The sequence below is a fragment of the Geotrypetes seraphini genome, chromosome 4 (assembly GCF_902459505.1).
Source record: "Geotrypetes seraphini chromosome 4, aGeoSer1.1, whole genome shotgun sequence".
NCBI classification, from domain to species: Eukaryota; Metazoa; Chordata; class Amphibia; order Gymnophiona; family Dermophiidae; genus Geotrypetes; species Geotrypetes seraphini.
The window spans coordinates 202,572,467-202,592,143 of NC_047087.1; the positions used below are offsets into that span (position 1 = coordinate 202,572,467).

Below are 19,677 nucleotides of genomic sequence, written 5' to 3' on the forward strand. Positions count from 1 at the left end.
TTCACTAACAAATTCTTTAAAAAATTTCATGATATTTTAGCTCCTTATATGCTCACTTATTATAATTTTATTCATAATTATCCTGATAAGCAATATAATTTTGTTGACGCCACAATAGTTGTTTTCCCCAAATCTGAGAGAGATCCCATTCATGTTAAGAATTATCGACCAATCTCCCTACTAAATTTAGATTATAAAATTCTAGCCAAAGTTTTATCTCTTAGACTAAATAAAGTAATTTCCAATCTTATACACACTGACCAAGTGGGATTCATTAAAAATCGCTATATTGGAGATAATTTACGTCTTTTCCATCATATTAACACTCACGCCAAACTACTGAGAGACCCAATTGTAGGCCTAGCGATCGATGCAGAGAAGGCGTTTGATCGTGTAGAATGGTCTTTCTTGTTCCGTGTTCTTCAGTGGCTTAATTTTGGTCCATATTTTCTCAATTGAGTCAAGACACTGTATTGGCAACCCACTTCTCGCATTTTGATTAATATCTCACTATCTAACCAATTTTGGCTTCATCAGGGAACTCGTCAAGGATGCCCCCTATCTCCCCTATTGTTTAATTTGGCTCTGGAACCTTTACTTGCTTCTATACGACAAAACTCCGACATACAGGGCATTCAAACTCCATGCAGACAAATTAAGCTTGCAGCCTACGCTGATGATATACTTCTCTTTCTCAGAAATCCCTGCTCCTCCATACCACATCTTATCTCTTTAGTCAAGAAGTACTCCCTGTTCTCAGGATATCTTGTTAATTGGGAAAAATCCAACTTATTTCCATTAAATGATCTTATCTTTTCCTCTGATTTATCTCGTTTTCCCTTCCAATGGACCTCCGAATCTATCAAATACTTAGGTATCTTCATCCATAAAGATTCTTCACATATAATGGATCTCAATATTTCTAGGATTAAAAAATTGGTCACACAAATGACTACACAATGGTCTCCTCTTTATTTATCTTGGTGGGGCAGGATTGCCTCTATCAAAATGTCACTTACGCCTCAAATTACTTACATATTATCCATGCTCCCCTCACATTGTACTAAATCTTTCTATCGTTGGATTGATACTTCTTTATCCAAATTCATCTGGAAAGATAAGAAACCTCGCATTGCATTGAGCAAGTTGAAAGCTTCCAAGTTTCAAGTTTCAAGTTTTACTTATATTTGATTAATCGCTTAATTAAAATTATATCTAAGCGAAGTACAGTGTATGAATAAACATAATACTAAAATAGTAGATAACATAAAATATTATAAAATTAACAATTTATACTAAAATTTACTAACATATTAATTAACATGAAATATTATAAAAATTAACAATTAATACATTAAGTAATAATATATTTATAGAAAAAAAGAGGATAAATTAAAAAAAAATAGGAAATAACATATGAAATATTATAAAGTTATAAAGTAAAAGTTAAATTGAAAATTTTTCTTAACTATTATATAATAAGCTAAAAGTTTATAAATGATGTAAACAATAGTTACATGTAAGAGGAACTCATAATTAGCTGTGTGGTGGCATGAATCTCCCTGATGTTAATTTTTCTCATATTGCCTCTCTAGCTCATTATGGAGCCCACTGGCTCCAACACCCTCCTTCTTCTAATCCTCCGGCTTGGTTGGAAATGGAGGGTTTTATATGCTCTCCTTATCCACTCTCTATTCTCTGCACAATGATCTTACCTAGACGTTGTCACAACCCTAGCCCTAAAGCTTGGCTTGTGCCAGGTAAGGCTTTGGCTAAACCTAGCCCAGCCATTAAAAGAGCTAATCAGTGTGACAGGCTAGAGTCCAGGAATAGGGAAAACTCTGCATTCCCCTTTAAAACCCAGATTACAGATCCCTGGGGAGGGGAGGACTATGAGGGTAACAGCCTGGAACAGCCACAGAATCCTCCTCCTCACTCAGCTAACTCCCAGCTGCAGGACCTGATTAGAAGTTCTGGGAAAACTAGGCAGAAGCTGCAGGCTGCCCCTCCCCCTCAGAGAACAGGGCGTGGTAGCCTCAATGCACTAGAGGCTGCTCTGAGGAGGAGGCAGGCAGTCTGCCCTGGGCCAGCCCAGGAAGGAGGTTTGCAGGACAGCTCTCCTGAACCTCAACTTTACCAGGACATTGAGATGGTGGATCCAGCCCCTGACCCTAACCAGCTAGCAGAACCAGAGCTCATGGACTGCCTAGAAACTGCCAACATTACAGAAGCTTGCCCTATGGAAGAGAGTTAAGTTTCATTGCTGGTTGTTTTCTGTTTGTATGCTCATGCTAGCAATCGTTTAGGCTTCTTCCTGGGGAACTCTTTGCACCTGTGAGAAGTAAGGGAGCAGTGCTGAGCTCCTTACTAGGTGCCTGAAAGTGAAAACCTTTTAGGTTAGGTTTCAATATGCTGGACTGTTTGAGTTTATGTTTTTCTTTTGAAAGCAAGAAAAGTTTCAATTTTTGATTGTGTGCCTGAGGAGGTAGTTTGGGGAAGAATCCACACAATATCCTAGGTGGGGATTGTGGGGCCATTTGTGGCATTCTGTTGCTTACAGAAGAAAGTTAGTGGATTCAGCTAATCCCCTCCCCCACCAACTACTGTTAAGTTGGTTGGGGCCAAGCCGCCCTTTTATCTAGGCTTGAACACAACACTGTTTTCATTTATAAAGAAAGTGTGATGGTTGGTTACTGCCTATTTGCCAAAGGCAGAACGATTGGGACTACACTCTGCTACTTACCTGTGGCGCCTGCAAGAAAGGTGTGAGTTGTTGGTTGTTGGTTTTCAACTCAATTTTATTTTGTTCCATTTTCTTATGTTTTGGGAAAGAATGAACTGAACCTTGTTCAAGCTTCATTTCCACAATAAAGTGGGACTTTATTTTCTTTTGAAAGTGACTGTTTGAATCTTGTTGCTTCCTCATTGGATTGTGTGACCAGAAGGACTTCCAGCTTTTCTGGAAGCACGTAGGACGCAGGCTATTCTGAGCGCTGACCGGAGCCAAGCGTATCCACGGGCCCGGCGGTGCCACAACGTTTAAAATTATATTCCCTACTGAGTGCAACGCAGCTGGCCCTACGCACATTAGATGCTACTGCTGATGTCTCAATGTTTGCTAGATTAGATATGTCTCTGTGGCAGAACCCTAAACTCAAACACAATCATAAATCGTTCTCCTGGAGGAGATGGCAGGCTGCGGGTGTGTGGTCAATAGCTCAGCTGAGAACACCTGATTCGTTCATCACTTTCTCTGATTTTTGCTCTTCATTCCCCAGCTTAAGCAATTGTTTTTCTCAATGGTCTTTACTGACTTCGACTATAGCCACACTCTCTCTCACTATAGCTGATGCTACAACCCTCAACTCTGTTCATCGATGGTGTGTCTGTGTACTGGCTGCTGGTAAGGCTATCTCAACATTTTATCACATCCTGCGTGACCATCACTTCACATTCTCCTCTCAATCGCTGAAACATTGGGAACCCATGCTATCCACACCGTTACAAGATATTGACTGGGACCTTTTTTGGACTGCCACTAATCGACCCCTGTTATCATCAAGAATATCTCAATCTATGTTCTATCTTACATGGCATGCTATTTGGACTCCTTTTCGTATGTGGAAAGCAAATCTCAAATCTGACCCCAAATGTTGGCACTGTTTGGAAAATGATGGCACCCTTGATCATATGTTATTTCGATGTAAACCGGTTTTTCAGTTTTGGTCTAAAATTTGGCCTACTATTAAATGCAATACCTCTTGCTCTTCGGATCTTGTATTTGATATGATAATTATCAGATCACAACATCCCTAATTTTCCAACTCAGCCTGTCCCCCAAAACTGATTGATATGATGTTTGTGGTGGCTCTGATGCACATCTTAAAGAATTGGATGTCAGCCTCTCTATTGGATTTCACCTTTTGGTGGAATTCTTTATGCATGTATCATAAATTTGAATCCTATGCTTATGAAAAACATTACCTATCCGTTATCTCTACTTCCTCTCCGTGGAAATTTTTAGACCATTTCATGCAATCAGATTGAATTGACCACTCTTGTTTTGTCATGTTATGTACTGCTATGAGAAGATATACTTGCTCTGTAGAAGCTTTTGTTTCTTTTTCACCCCCCTTTTCTTTCTCTCTTGCCCTTTATGCTCCTTAAACTTCACGCTTCTACTTTCCTTCTAGGGCTTTCCCTGTTTTGGTTTTAGATATTGTGGTGAATTGTACACTGCTAGATTCCTCCTCCTGTTCACTACTCCTCATGTACTTTCACTGTATTCAAGTTTGAGGACTGTTATTTTGTTTTACTGAAATATTAATAAAAATTTTGAACTAAAAAAATAAAAAATAAAATGCAGCCTCCCTAGAAAGTGAGCAAAGAATATTATCTGAACTCAGTTAATACAATTCCAAGAAATCAACAATCAATTATCACCACAATACAATCACAGTAAAGTACCTCCCAAAACTCCCTCCCCCCCTTCCCCCCTCCACCCACCCCATTCCTAAATATTACTAATAAGTAGTGTTTCACTTTCTGATTACAAATGTAATGAGTTCACTACAAAACTGCCTGCTCTGACTGATAATCTATATATATAAAATCGGATGTATGTATGTATGTGCCGCGATGACGCAAAAACGGCTTGACCGATTTGAACGAAACTTGGTATGCAGATCCCTCACTACCTGGGATGATATGTTCTGGGGGTCTCGCGGCCCACCTGCACACGTGGGCGGAGCTACAAACATAAAATCAGATTTCACCCATTCATGTCAATGGAAAAAAATGTAAAAAGCTGCCATTCTCACAGTAATTCAAAAACGGCTAGACCGATTTGAACGAAACTTGGTATGCAGATCCCTCACTACCTGGGGTGATATGTTCTGGGGGTCTCGCGGCCCACCTGCACACGTGGGCGGAGCTACAAACAGAAAATCTGATTTCACCCATTCAAGTCAATGGAAAAAATGTAAAAAGCTGTGGGACCGATTTGAACGAAACTTGGTATGCAGATCCCTCACTACCGGGGGTGATATGTTCTGGGGGTCTCACGGCCCACATGCACACTTGGGCGGAGCTACAGACAGAAAATCAGATTTCACCCATTCAAGTCAATGGAAAAAATGTAATAAGCTGTGGGACCGATTTGAACGAAACTTGGTATGCAGATCCCTCACTACCTGGGGTGATATGTTCTGGGGGTCTCGCGGCCCACCTGCACACGTGGGCGGAGCTACAAACAGAAAATCAGATTTCACCCATTCAAGTCAATGGAAAAAATGTAAAAAGCTGTGGAACCGATTTGAACGAAACTTGGTATGCAGATCCCTCACTACCTGGGGTGATATGTTCTGGGGGTCTCGCGGCCCACCTGCACACGTGGCGGAGCTACAAACAGAAAATCAGATTTCACCCATTCAAGTCAATGGAAAAAATGTAAAAAGCTGTGGGACCGCTTTGAACGTAAATTGGTATGCAGATCCCTCACTACCTGGGGTGATATGTTCTGTGGGTCTCGCGGCCCACATGCACACGTGGGCGGAGCTACAGACAGAAAATCAGATTTCACCCATTCAAGTCAATGGAAAAAATGTAATAAGCTGTGGGACCGATTTGAACGAAACTTGGTATGCAGATCTCTCACTACCTGGGGTGATATGTTCTGGGGTTCTCGTGGCCCACCTGCACACGTGGGCGGAGCTACAAACAAAATCCGATTTCACCCATTCAAGTCAATGGAAAAAATGTAAAAAGCTGTGGGACTGCTTTGAACGTAAATTGGTATGCAGATCCCTCACTACCTGGGGTGATATGTTCTGGGGGTCTCGCGGCCCACCTGCACACGTGGGCGGAGCTACAAACAGAAAATCAGATTTCACCCATTCAAGTCAATGGAAAAAATGTAAAAAGCTGTGGGACCGATTTGAACAAAAATTGGTATGCAGATCCCTCACTACCGGGGGTGATATGTTCTGGGGGTCTCACAGCCCACCTGCACACGTGAGCGGAGCTACAAACAGAAAATCAGATTTCACCCATTCAAGTCAATGGAAAAAATGTAAAAAGCTGTGGGACCGATTTGAACGAAACTTGGTATGCAGATCCCTCACTACCTGGGGTGATATGTTCTGGGGGTCTCGCGGCCCACCTGCACACGTGGGAAGGGTGGGTTCACCCAAGAATGTATATGTTCTTGCTCCTGGAGGTGAAACTAAAAATGTTGTTTATAATCAAGTTTTGTGTTAGTTGTATTGTATTAATTTTGTCAAATATTTTACATTATAATTTGAATATTGTACTTTTTATAAAGCTGTAAAAAAATATTTTCATTCACCACTATAAACTATCTTTATTTGAATCCATTTAGTGTTATTGCTATAATTAAATACCCGTGCAACGCCGGGGCATCAGCTAGTTGTTGTATAAAAGGTTCCCAGGTCATCCAAAATTTACTGTTTTTTATAAGATGGGGAGGTCGCCCTCTCTTCCATAATCATAAGAGCGTGAAATGCTGCCCTCCAAGGCCAAAATGAGGCTGGACTTTCTTCCAATCAATTTGTAAAATACATTTTTGATCTATAATAAAGGATTTACGAAATAATTCCCTAACCCCTTTCTTAAAAATACTGTCCCATTGAAGAAACAATACCATCTGGGGGAATGAACCACAATTCTATAGATAATTGATCCAAGAAAAACACAAATAACATTCCAAAAATTCCAAATTCTGGGACATAACCAAAAAGCATGACCCAATGTATTATCCTTTTTTTAATTACATTTTAGGCATATTCTTGTCTCAACACAACCAAAATGTAAAGCCTGAACCATTCGAAATAGACTATCTATAATAAATGCTAGAAATTGATGAAATGCCTAATTAAAGAGTCTTTTCTATTATTACCTCACTAATGTCTACTCCAAATCCCTCAGTCCACTTATCTGCAATCCATTTATAGCTCATTTGTGGATATACAGAATCAAGGGTCTTTTTAAAGTATGAAATTGAGGGTAGAGCTTCCAGATGTTCAAACAAAGATCCCGGTCTATATCCCACTCTCAATGTCAAACCTTCATTTTTCAGTGTGTTAATATAATGAACTAATTGTGCCTCACACCCAAATTAGTCAATAATTCGTTCCAAGAAAGAATCTGCCCATCTGCGAATAGGGCCCTGTTCCATACCAGGAGGAAAGGTGGAATTCCCCACTATTGGAAGATAATCAGTATGCGGTCCCTTAATTTTCCAAACCTTAATCAAAGCAATCCATATCAACTTCATACATTTCAATATCGGATGATCCCTATAATCAATGGGTCAATTACAAAGATGTGTTTGTAGAAGAATTGAAGGTTCAAAGGCCGAAAAAGAGAGCGTTCCATCTCACACCATGTTTATTCCCAAGTTCCTAGAAACCAATCTCTAAGATGTCAAAGGCCACAAGCCAAATTATACAAATAAAGATTGGGCACCCCCATCCCCCTCCTTTTCCAACTCCCTATCATATAATCCAATCTCAATTTAGGTTTCTTTCCTTTCCAAAAAAATGTTGTAAAAAAGAAACCAAAGCAACAAGTCACTCCCATGGGCCAATCAGAGCCTTAGCCCCTCCCTGAATGCACCAGGAAGGGGGTGGCCCATCATTTTGGTATGGAGAGCCTGCCAGCTGGAGGGAGTAAGCATCCCTCAGAGGATGTTTCTCAGAGGTAAGGGGAGTGTCGGGGTAGATTGATCTTAGGTATCTGGCCAGAGTCTTAAGCCACTCCCAGTGTATCCAGAATGCACCATGAAGGAGGTCAAAGACTCATAATGCACCAAGTAGGGGAAGGCCTGCCGTTTTGGAGTGGCTGGCCTGCTGGCCTGAGGATGTAAGCATCCCTCTGACTAGACTTTCTTCTCAGAGGTAAGGAGGAGTTAGGGGGTCAGGCTAGATATAAGGATGCAGGGTAGGGGGTCTCCAGATTTAGGGGGGTGTTGTGGGTGTGCAGGTTTGCGGAGTGTCAGTGGTTCCAGGAGGTGTTGGAGGTTCTGTGGAGGGGTTAGCATGAGGGTGTGTAATTCTCATAATTGAATCCTCTACCACACCATGTAATGTACATGAATCACTGTTATGTAATTTATCTAGATAATCTTTATTACGCAATTCTTTTGGTAATGTCCAAATCTCCTATAATTTGTATTCCGCCTTGAACAATATATAATGTATAATATATTCGAAATTAATTTTCCTATGAACTGTTTTCCTACCTTCTTCTACTCTATGTTTATAACCTAACTAATTTATTTTTCTCAAGTACTTTAGCAAGAATGTGAGCCTTTGGGACAGTCAGAGAACTCTAAGTACTTTCTCTTCATCTTAATTAATCTTACTTATTGCATTTCTTCTGTTTCTACTGTAAACCGCTTAGAACCTCACGGTACAGCGGTATATAAGAAATAAAATTATTATTATATGTCCCCTTACCTTATAGAATAATGTCCAGTACTTACCAGTTGATTTATCACACCTTTGACATACTAAGTGGTACCTTCTTCTAGGCACCACTTTGTAGAATTGCCCCCTCTACATCTACTCAGCACTGCCTCCTATGTGTCTAGCAGGACTGGATCTACATATTTAAAAGAATGTGATTGACTTGAATGTTTCTTAATTTTCAAACATTTGGCTGATCTATGTGAACATGACAAAATAATCCCTACTACTTATAATATTCCTTCCTTCCAGATCTCAATTTAAATTTCAAGAGAATCTGTGAGCATGTATGTAGGAAGAATTGGGGTAAAGCCAACTTCCAGAAGCTCAGACTGTTTTAAATGAATTTTAATTGAATCACTGTATTTTATGAAGGTATTTTATAAAGGGGTTCTATACCAGTCCTTAGCAATCTTTTTGTGGTCATGACCTCATCATAACAGTTAGTAGTTAGGTGCCATTGTCTTGTACTTGAGTCAACAGATCTCAAAAGAGATGTTTTGTGCTAGTACGGTAAGATCCTCCAGTGTCATCCCCATGGTTGTTTATGTCGATTCTTTTATGTCTCATCATCATCAAGTTTTCAGAATACAGAAGTAGATTGCCAGACCTTTCTTCTGCGCAGTAGGGATTTGATGTTGTCATATCAAACGCAATCCTCTGCCTCCAACACTGTCCATCTGTGCATGCCCAGACAGGTGGTATTGTTAGTCTGGCATCTCTACTGAAACCTGTCTGCCTTGGGAGACCCTGCTGGTAGTGAAACTATCTATGGCATAGCTTTCAGATTCTAAAATGCACACAAGCCCCAGTGGCATGACAAGCGCATGTACCGTACAGCTAAACATATGTACCATAATAGCCAAACATAGAAAAATGAAGGCAGTTTAAGACCATATGGCCTATCGTCTGCCTATGCATGCCATCAACTATTTCTTCTTCTCCCTTAGAGATCCAGTGTACTTGTCTCAAGCTTTCTTGAATTTAGATACATGTTTCATCTCCATCACCTCCACCGGGAGGATGTTCTACACATTCACCACCCTTTTAGAGAAAAATAAAATTTTGCAACTTCCCCCTCCCCAAGGAGGTGCAGAACAATGATGCACCTACGGAGAGCCCACCAAGGTAGCAACTCCATAAGTGGTTGTGTTACCTCATTTGGGGTCCCAACTCCCAGTTTAAGAAAGTCAGTATTAGATTAAGCATAGAAATGCACATGCTTCAGGACAGATATAAATTTACACATGGATTCTATTTGTATAATTTCTGCTTCTCTGACCAAGCTATCATCACTGCAAATGCTCATACATACTACACATTATATAAATGTAGGTGCTATCTGCCTCCTTTTTGTAGAAAAAAAACTGCTTTATAAAACTGCCACATGTGTCTCTGTACAGTGCTGTATACATCTGGTATGTGCTATGCAATCATGACATTAAAACCCTCCCTCTCTTCAGAAACTTTTGCAATTAGACTTTAATTCAGTATGTGTTTGGAGGAGAACCTGAGAAATTTGAAGATAGAGGAAGTAAAGAATGTTTTAAAAGGGAAAACCAAAAACAAAACATTCCATCCACTCTGCCCCCAGTCATAATTGCTACTAAAGGTCCATATCATTTGCCTTTATCGGAACCAGGTTGCTAGGCAACCTCACTATTTTATGCCCTGTATCATTATTTCAGGCCCTCATTAGGGCAAAGCTAAGCATTTTATTGACAGTACTTTCTCAGTATATTATTCTTTAAAAGGTAAAACAAAATGCCATCTGGTGTATGAGAGAGCCTGACAACACAATTTTTTCTTCATCAGCTTTCACTGAACTATTCCAGAAATCTTGGACAGTTACTCTTTTTTAATTATTATTATTAGAAACATTTTTTTTCTCTTGACCACAAACTTTACTTCCTTCAAGCCATGAATTTCTTATCTCTGTGCACTTCAGACTAAATTTAAGGCTTCTCCCTTTTAAAGAGCATTTTCCACACTGTGTTGCACCCTTGAGTTATTCCAGCCTTAAATGGTTACACACCAAAACTCAAATCTCAAATGCAGCAGACATCAAATATTTGCAGACCTATGCCTGCATGTCAAACGAGGCAGAGGGCGATCTCCTGGTATTCCATCTCACGCTCCACAAGAAGCAGAGAGCTTGAAATGAAGCAACACAGCCTCAATACAGTTTAAATGTTATTTTATTAAATACCTCTCATTCAAGGTTTCAATGTAACAAAGCTATTAAGATCTACCAACATTCAGAACAAATTGGGGTAATTGTTTCATTTCCCTAGGTCATGCAAAGATTCTGCATCAAATGCTTTTCCAAATTCTGTTAAAACATGATATTTATAATATATATTATATAATGCTTACATTAGCCCCATAACAGTAACAGTGCTAAAAGTGTACTGCTTTGTCAGACAACTGACCATATCAAGCTAAGGATTTCATTAACTTAGGAAAAGATGGTTTTTGCTTTGCTTTTCTTGTTTTCAAAGACAGTGCAAAAAAGAGTTATTTTCTTTCTCCAAAGAGATTCACTAAATACAGAGTGATTTCCTTATTACTCATCAAGTTAACAGAGACAATGAAGGAACAGACCTAAAGACATGCATAAACCTTTTTTTTGTCTTGTGTTTTTTTGTTGTTTTTTTTCTAACTGCATATATTTAAAGATCAAATTAGTTTTCCCTTTTGTGGTTTTTCTGGCATCATAAAGAAAAAAAAAGGATCAAAACGTTCTATCCCACTTTTCCCTCCACCTTATTAGGCTTAAATGTAAAAAATATGTATTCTAAAACACCTGTTAGCGCTGGCCCCTCTCATGACACCTTCTCAACATTCTCATTCCCTTCCAATGAACATCTTAAGTTTTCTCAGTGTGTGATTCTTTCTTCACGTAGTTATCAACTGATGCCAAATTTGAAAGAACCTTGCACTCATAGTCGTGAAATTCCGCTTTAAAGTAAGGAAATTGAAAGTTCATGTCAACACATGCTAAAATTATTCAGTTACCCCCATCGTTATCTGTTCCCTTTCTCTACAATGCACCCATCACTAGTACATGCTGTTAAGAAGGCATACCCCGTGCCTACACCCCAAAGATACAGGAATATGGTCTTTCACTAAGAAAGTGCTTAGTAGACAGTTTAACATACACACACCCACACATATGAAAAGCGTTGCTTATGTTTTCAAATCAGGAGTTACCGACACACCTATCCACAAAACCGTTAAAAAAAATCACAACAGGGATAAAAGATAAAAATCAGGGAACAATGCTGCCTCAGAGAGAAAGGAAATGGTTTATCAGCTGACTAAGCAAAACATTCCCCCCAAGCACCAACTTTATACAACTATCCCTGGATACACAGTGGATATATGTAGGCTATCTGCTCTGTAGTCAGCGTCCTCTTTACAACAAGTATAACAATTGGCTAATGAACCAGCCGTATAAGGAAAAGGGGCTGTCCGTAATCAACTCCTGTTTTCCCGTTGGGTTTCTGTTTTGATTATTTTTCCTGTCCAGATATTCTGCAGGATGGAATATGGAAACCATTCCCAAGTACAGAGTATGACATAATCCTTTGGAAAGGGAGGGGGGAACTGGAAATCTTATTTTTAACTGGGTTAGATGAAGAGAAAAGAAGGTAATTTGGGAAGTGACTGAGAAGGGAAAGGGTTTACCCAGCATGGCTCAGTTCTCTGATGAATTTAAATTCAGAGCAGGCCCCTTATTTCCGTTCCCTAAAAAAATCAGTAACCACAAAGCCCTATTCTGCAGGTGTATGGATATATGTACACACATCTGCTATGCACCAGACAAAATCTCTTTTTTTTTTCTTTTTATACTCATGCAAGACAGAACAGCATAGGATTTCAAAGTCTGCTTCAGAATCAACCCAAAGTTATCATTAAGGGGCAATAGCTCCATATACAAACCCCCACCCATTACCTCCTATAGTCTTTGCTATGACATTTTCTTCCACCATTGCTGCTCCTAGGACAGACAGCAGCAGCCTCTCAGGCTTCTAAACATATGTTACACTTCATTTCTTTTCACTATTTTAATTGCCTCAAGTGACTAATTGTCCCCTGCCCCTTGCTTCCTTTAAAATCCATTATTTAGCATTTTATTTCTAATAAACTTTAGTCGTAAAAAGTATTTAGTTCCAGGATCCAGGATCACTGGCGAAAGCCAAGATAAAAAAATAAAGAACAAACAACGGGGTTGGGGCAAGTCAGCCGCAAGATGGCTTTAATTGGTTAAAAAAAAAAAAGAAATATATAATATATATATATATATATAAACCTAAGCATTATTATTATTTTACTTCTTAAAGAAACTCTCCTCGCTTGTGCCCTGCTTGCCCCTCTTTCCCCCTGTGGTATTCTTTTTTGTGGGGTGGGGAGGGGGGATTTTTTTTTTTTTTTAGTCACAGAGTTAGCGGCTGCAGAGCTCAACAATGCTCCAGCGGTTTCACTCCCGCCTTTACGCTGGCAGGGGCTTGGAAGGTCGCCACTTGTGCCCGCATCTCTCTCTTGCTAAGCTCGCTTTTGGGTTTTGCATACTCTTGGCTCTCTGCCCGAAGGACCTGCCAAGCAACGGCTGCCACCGGTCTCACTGCCTCTAAAACAGCAGCATGAATGTTCAGCCCTGTTTCACAAACAATATATGTGTACTCTATCTTTTTTAGCGATTTGTTTTTTTTTCTGAGAAATTTAAAAACACCTTCATACAGCAGAAACAGACACGATGGATCCATGAAAAACAACAAGAAGCCGGCAGCTGCCCCGAGCATCGGAGTGCATGCAGGGTTTCGTGCATTTATGGCAGCCACCGGTTTATATTTCAAAGTTTTTTTTTGTTTTTGTACTTTTTTTTAATCTTCAGAACGAGCTTGACTGTTGCTGTCACTTGGGCGTGCCGGACCCGCTTGTCAAGAAGAGGTTTCTCCATTCAAAAGGCTGAATGCTGACTGAAGAGGGTTAGTTTTCCAAGCAGGAGTGGAGGAGAGGTAAGAGAGAAGATAAGACACAAGAAAAGATGGAATTAGACAATGTTCTTTCAGACTTCATGGCCAACATATTGAGTAAAATAGTATGCAATTTCAACAATGTGACAACGTATTGTGCAAAGCCATATATCTTAGTTAATGGTAGCCAAGCCAGGTACAGCAAAAGTAAAAATTGAATTTATTTAGTCCAACTCTCTTATTACATTTCTTGTAAAGTAAAAAAAGGTATATTCTTTTTGGAGTGCTTAATAAAAGACTAGGATCTTACCTAAATAATCATCTTTCTTTTAATCTTCTCAGGAGTCCGTATGATAGGTGATCAATCCATTTCCGTGAACCAAGTTTTGCAGAAGTGTATTACTCATAACTTTCAGCACCTCCCACATTGCCAGTGGAGTGTAGTGCCCCCTTCAGTACATTCCAAAGCAATTGATCTCCACTGGAATAAAATACAAAGAAGGAGGGGTATGGGGAACTTCCCTGCAGACATCACAGAATTCTGTTCTGTTCTGCAACTTAGAAAACAAGAACAATTATCAACAGGAATTTATAACATAGCAGCAATAGTGAACCAATCTGCTGTGTGCAACAAGCACTAACATCAAAGGAGCCAGAGGCTGAACAATACACTTACTTATACAGGACTTCTTTATGCTTAGTCATCTGGTTAACAGAAGAAGAACTCCAGGCTTAGATTCTAGAAATATCTAAGACAGAAAGCAGGCGAAACAAGATATAACGAGGGCGGGCCATACAGACTCTGAAGAAGATTAACAGAAAAAAAGACTGTCCAGGTAAGAACCTAATCTTTCATTCTGCTATACCTACTCAGGAGTCCATATGTTAGGTAATGTACCAAAGCAATGGCTGAAAGCAGGTGAAGCCTGGAGCCCGAAGAGCCACATCTACCTCTGTGATCCGGAGAAAGGGCTCTCTACAAGAGAGAGCTTGCAATTCTGAGATATATCTTGCCGTGACGACCACAACAAGGAATACAGTCTTGACTGTGACATCCAAGAGGGACGCTTCCGAGTGGCTCATATGGGGCTTTAGTGAGGCCCTTTAGGACAGTGATAAGATTCCACAACAGAAAAGGGATATCTTAGTGGTGTGACCTGTCAAAAGTACGCAGGACTTGGCGCGCTGATATTTGTGCGCTGCCGTTTCCGCTGCTTTGAAGCCTTTCCATTAGCGCTCTGAAGGGGTATGGGGGGGAACCCCCCACTACATTTACAAGTCCTTGTGCTCCCGTTGGGGGGGGTAGTAGTGGAGGAAACCCCCCCCCCACTTCACTGAAAACTTCCGAAGAGCGAAAACAGAAAGGAGAATGGGAGTTTTCGTTGTACTTGGGAGGTTCCCCCCAAACAGGAGCGTGAGGACTTGTAAATACTGGTGGGGTACCCCCTATAGCGCTAACAGGAAGGCTTCAAAGCTGTGGAAGTGGCGGCACGCATATGTCCTGCGCGCAAATGTTGCCATGGGATTGTTGTCGTGCCAAAGTCCTGCGCGCTTTTGATGGTGTACTCCATAGCGGAAGCCTTAACAGGAGTGCACCTCTTAGGAATCTGGTTATATCTGGGTCAGCTGCCAGTGAAATTTTACCTCTTTGTACCCGGAAGCATGAAAGACTTGCCACTTGCACCTTGAGGGAAGCTACTGCAACACCTTTTTCCAGACCAACCTGAAATGGGAACTTGAAGCGTTTCTACCCGGTTTCTTTCACACCACTGTTGAAAAGCCTTCCAAGTTTTGGCATAGGTCACCACTGTAGAAGGAGAATGGCAATAACCATATCCGAATATCCCTTGTGAAGTAGGGCCATGGACTCAAAAGTCATGTAGTAAGACCAAAGCACTTTGGATTCTCCATGGGGACTGGCCTCTGACTGAGAAGCCCATGATGAAGAGGGAACTTGAAGCTCCTGTCCTGATGGAGACATACTAGGACTGCATACCATGGTCGGTGAGGCTAGTCTGGGGCCACTAAGATCACAAGTCCTGGATGAGTCGTGATCCTGCGGATGACCCCACCTTGGGCCAAGGTGGGAAGACATAAAGGAGTCCTTGGCTGGGCTAGGGCTGAACCAACGTGTCCAACGCTAATATTCCTGGTTCTTCTCTTCAGCTGAAGAAGTGTTTCACTTTTGAGTTTTTGGCAGAAGCCATCAAATGCATTAGTGGGCTGCCACAGTGACACACAATGAGATTGAATGTCCTTTGGGATAGAGACCATTCCCCTGGGTCCAGAACTGCCAACTGAAAAAGTCAGCCTGAACTTTTTCTACTCTGGCTACGTGAGCAGCAGAAAGAGCCTGCAAACAGACTTCCACCAGAAGTGCATCTGAGCTTCCAGATGTAAGGGAGCACTTCTAGTGCCTCCTTGTTTGTTCACAAATGCCACTGCTGTGGCGTTGCCAGAGAACACGCTTACTGCCTTTCTCTACAGGACCTTTCCTAGTGTTCTCAACACTAGCCAAATGGCTTGGTACTCTGGACGGTTTATGGACCACTTCTTCTGATGGTGAGTCTACTGACCCTGAATTGAGTGGTCCCCACAATGGGCTCCTCAGCCAAATAGGTTGGCATTGGTCACGAGAGTCACCCACTCTGAGATTTGGAAAGGCATGCCCTTTGATGAGTGGTCTCCTTGAAGCCATCAGCATAAGATGTTCTCCACTGTCTCTGTCCATGGGAGTTGCAGCTGAAGAGAATGATGTTAAGGGGACAACCAACACAGAAGAGCATTCTGGAGAGGCCACATGTGTGCCCTGGCCCAGGGTAATAACCTCCAGGGAGGCTGTCATGGAACCTAACACCTAAAGGTAACACCAAGCAGTAGGAATTGGCATTGCTAAAAGATTCAAGATTTGCATGTTTTCTTTTTTCAACCATCTTTATTTTCTCTTCTTTATTAATTTCCAGGTACTTTAGTTAGATTGTGAGCCTTCGGGACAGTAAGGGAATTTTTTAAGTACCTTCTTACTTCTCATTTATAATCTTAATGTATATTTTCTTCAAACCGCTTAGAACCTAACGGATGTAGCGGTATATAAGAAATAAATTACATTACATTACATGTCTCAGGATGAAAAATGTGGCCCTGAGCCATGTCGAAGTAAAATAGCTAAGAAGAAAAAATTTAAAAAATTTAAATTGAATCAGGTTGGGCGGATTGGATGGACCATTCGGGTCTTTATCTGCCGTCATCTACTATGTTACTATGAATGCCCAGATATTCTAAACTCTGAGTCTCTTTAAGTTGACTATCCAGCCTAACTTTTGGAGTAGATCCAATACCTGTCGCACTTCTTGTTTGCACTCTGGTTTGGACGGAACTCTGATTAGCCAATCATCTAGATAGAGTTGTACCTAGATCTCCATCTTTTGGAGATGAACTGCAACAACCACCATTACCTTGGTGAAAGTGTGGGGAAGGGGGAGGTCTGTTTCCAGTCCAAACGGAAGAGACTCAAACTGGAAATGTTCCTTAAGTACATGAAACCTTAAATATTTCCTGTGGCCCAAAAGATGGGAATATGCAAATATGCTTCTGTCAGATCCAGAGAGGCAAGAAACTTCCCTAGGGCCATTGCCTCAATGACCAAACGGGCCATTTCCATGTGGAAATGTGGGATTCTTAGAAACACATTGATGGCCTTGAGATCTAAGAAGAGCATCCAGTCTTCTGTGCCTTTCTTGGGCACAATGAAGTACCTGGGGTATCTGCCTGAGCCCAATTCATCATCAGGGACAGGTTCTACAGCTCAAATATGTAAGATCCTTTGAAGTATGGCCTCTTTTTTCCAGTGAACTGAGGAACAAATCCACAAGACGATGATAAAACTCAATCTTACATAGTAACATAAGAATTGACATACTGGGTCAGACCGAAGGTCCATCAAATCCAGCATCCTGTTTCCAATAGTGGCCAACCCAGGTCCCAAGTACATGTGACCTACTCGAATGATGTCTAGCACCCATTAGTCTGAGTAAATTTTCTCACACTCCCAATGTGTGAAGGTGTGGCTACCAACTTGATGTCATTGGAACTTTTTGGAGGGTAGGTTGATGTAAGACTCTGAGGGATGCTTGTGTCTGGGATTGATAAATTGCTGTCTGTAACCCTGGAAGGATCGCTGGGCAGAGGAACTCGGGTTCTACTGGTGAGAATGGTGGGAGGGACGAAAATTACCACTACTACCTCCTGGGGGTCGGCACGGCCTGTTCTCTGACAGAAAGGGCGGCAATCCATCACAGTGGCCATGAGATCATCTAGACCCATACCTACAAGCATCTGCCCCTTAAAAGGCAGTCTGCTTAAGGTTGCCTTGGATGCTGAGTCGCCCACCCACTGCCTGATTCAAAGCATTCTGCGAGTAGAGATGACATACGCCAATGCTTTGCTCATGTCCCTGATAAGATCATATAGGGCATCTGCCATGTAATCCACTCCTTCTAGCACCAGTTGAGGGTAGGCGTCCTCCTCCACAGAGGGTTCCTGTCTCAATATGATTTGACAGGCCTGTGCAGCAAACAAAACTACCACCGCCGCTTTGATTCCCAGAGCTAGAGCTTCAAATTGTCTTTTCAAAACCATGCCCACTTTGTGATCTTGCACATCTTTCAGCATAACTCCTCTTTCACTCGGGTGAGCCATGCACTTGGTGACCTGATCCACCGCAGAATCTACCTTTGGCTAATTAAACAGCTGCTAGAACTCAGGTGTCATCAGGTAGAATCTGGACATGGCTTTTGCAATCTTTAAGGATCCTTCTAGAGTCTCCTGCTGCTCAGTGACTAGAGCAGTGATGTCCACATGTGCTGGAAAAAGGAGGTCTTTGGAGCCGTTCATGATCATGCACTGAGAAGTGGAATGCTGCGCCTCCGACTTCCACTTCTTAATAGCATCTGCTATAAAATCGTAGACAAAGACCGACCTGAATAGCCGGTGGATCAAAGGATCGTCCCTCTGGTCAAGTGCCAGAGAGGCAACTTGGCTGCTGGATCCAAACAAGGAATGGGATTCATCCACGACTGTCTCCAAGCCCTGAGATAAAAGAGGCGTAGAGTCTGATCTCCAATCTTGCTAGTCTTGCTTTGAGTGGTCGCTGGGGTCTGGCTTGCTTATCTGAGGAGAAATCATAGGAAGTGAAGACGCTCCCTGGACTAACAGCAGTGGGTTTTCAGGCTGTGCCAAATGTCCTAGACCTATTAAAAATGCTCTCCACATGAGATTTACAAATGCTGGGGAGAAACCTTGTGCAGGGGAGATAAACAAACCCTGTAGAACTTTGACTGGGCTTTTGTGGGCTCCACAGACTCCACACGTCTGCACTTAGTAAAATTTGGGCTCTGGATGGGATTTTCTACCCATTTCCCAGACCCACAGCGTTTCCCCAGCCCTAGAGGACACAGATGGGGCTAAGTTCATGACTCCATCATGTGCGCTGCAGTATGAATTACATGGACACTCCTCTGCCGGCCATCCAGTGCAAACTTCACATGAAATGGTGTGAACGCACCCTGAGGAGTCCATCTCTGTCAATTTTTGTAAAAATTGAGGGGTTTTGAGGCAGACAGAGGCTTCAGAAAAAAAGGCAATTTAAAATCCAAGATGGCGACTGCCAAAAAATTGGACCAAAAATGGCCTGTGGAGACTTTTTTGAAAAATAAAAAACGATGAAATAGGAGTTCTGGAGGTGGGGAACCAGAACCCTGACCCCCCCAATCCTCAAAAACAAGGTTTTTGGACACCCCCCCATAGGAAATAATGGGGCTGTACTTACAGTTCTGTGAAAGTGCCTGTCTGTCAGCTTTCCTTGCAGCTGGAAGAGATGGAAAGGACTTTCTCCCTCAGAAATTTCAAATAACTACAAACCAGGAAATCTTCAACCTGTCAGTTAAACTGACCCCATCTGAGACCTCTACCCCCGTGGAACCTTGAAGCACGATGGGGGGTTCTTATTCAGGTTGCCCACAGCCTGTGCTCAAGCATCTGAGAAATTCAGAAGGTGAGCTGGCTCCCAGGGGAATGGACCCTGAACCCTGAAGTAGCACACAGCAGGCTAGCTCCACAAGTCCAACCAAAGGTTTGCTCTGTGAGCTGCAGTCTGGCCCTGTTAAACCTGAGTCCTTTTCCAGACAGAGAATCCCCAAATATGGGGTCTCAGG

The 19,677-nt window shown here is 41.7% G+C and overlaps 1 protein-coding gene across 19 annotated transcripts in view; it reads right to left on the reverse strand.

The window, feature by feature from the left end:
* Positions 1–10,666: 10,666 nt before the first annotated feature.
* Positions 10,667–19,677, reverse strand: part of CAMK2G (calcium/calmodulin dependent protein kinase II gamma) — a 543,897-nt gene continuing 534,886 nt past the window's right edge. For all 19 annotated transcript variants that reach the window (XM_033940484.1, XM_033940503.1, XM_033940486.1 and 16 more), the window contains one exon: positions 10,667–13,468. The gene's annotated coding sequence lies outside the window, so the exon portion shown is untranslated. The remainder of the gene's footprint in view (positions 13,469–19,677) is intronic.